Raw genomic sequence first — 1,278 nt, 5'->3', positions numbered from 1 at the left:
TGGTACTCGCATCTTTTACTCGGATCTCTCCGGGAGCTATCCTTGTACAATGGCTGTGGTCTCCGGTAGTGCGTATTTTGCCTAGTGGCAAAATATACACGTTCTTGGGAGTCCGTGAGCTCTGTGTACTGAGTATATTGGGGTGTGTACCCCTTCTTTTGGCGCTTCTCTCCCGTTCGGGTGCTGCCCTTGGAGGACCTTTTGCTCCTCGACCCCTGGGTCGGGCCTGTCAAGCTAACAGTCGGGGCCGCCTGTGAAGGAGCTCGCCCATTCACCCCGGACGGGTTGCCGTAATGGGAAGATGCCGGTGCCACAGCTTGGCCTTGGCTGTACCCGGGAGTAGCAGAGAATTGTATGCCACTTACTTGTGGAGTTGCGGTCGGGACAGTACCCGAGGGCGACACTCCTGGCATGTATCCTGCTATCCCGGTGGGATAATAGCCTCCGTAAGCCACGATCTGGGCCTCTTCGAGGTTAATATATTTTTGGACTCTCTTCTGGAAGTCCTGAAGGCTAGCAGCGCCTTCTTGCTGCAACTCGTTCCAGAAGGGAGTCCCAGTGCGGATTCCTGCTTGGAGAAACGCAAGCTGTTGTCCGTCGTCGACCTTCTTCGTCTTCAAGGCTTCCTCTCGGAACCTCTTGATGTAATTCTTCAAGGTCTCGGTGGGCAGTTGCTTGATGTTGGTCAAGGCACTAACCTCCAAGTTAACCTTCCTGGCGGCGACAAACTGTCTCCGGAAGTTGGTTTGGAGTTTGTTCCAACAACCCACGGATCCTGGTTCCAGCTTTTTGAACCATTCCTCCGCTGATTCGCTCAGAGTGAGGGGGAAACACAAGCATTTGGCGTCATTGCTGACCCGCATGACTGTCATGACACGGTTGAACCGTGACAAGTGATCACTGGGGTCGGAGTTCCCAGTATATGCCGCCATTTCGGGCATCTTGAAGTTTTTAGGGAGCTCCGCCTTCAGGATATGCTTGGCACATGGCTCCCGATCCTCACTGTCCGAGTCGGAGTCGTCTCCCTTCTGCCTCCGAGAGACTCGAGCTATATCTTTTCGAAGTATGGCAAGTTCCGCCATAATCCCTTCGTTTACAGTACCCGAAGAGACCACGGGCCTGTATCTTTCTTGGTCAAGGTGATCCCGGAGGTCACCTTGATTCCCATTGATTTGATTTCTCAGATCAATGGGAGGACATCTCTGTCCTCTTCTTCCTCTACCCCCTGGCTCTGGTGCACGTAAACGCTTTTTCGGTCCCCTCGATCCTGAGGGCCAA

Source organism: Cannabis sativa, chromosome 6, assembly GCF_029168945.1.
Source record: "Cannabis sativa cultivar Pink pepper isolate KNU-18-1 chromosome 6, ASM2916894v1, whole genome shotgun sequence".
In the NCBI taxonomy this organism is placed as follows: domain Eukaryota; kingdom Viridiplantae; phylum Streptophyta; class Magnoliopsida; order Rosales; family Cannabaceae; genus Cannabis; species Cannabis sativa.
This window is presented reverse-complemented; position numbering follows the sequence as displayed.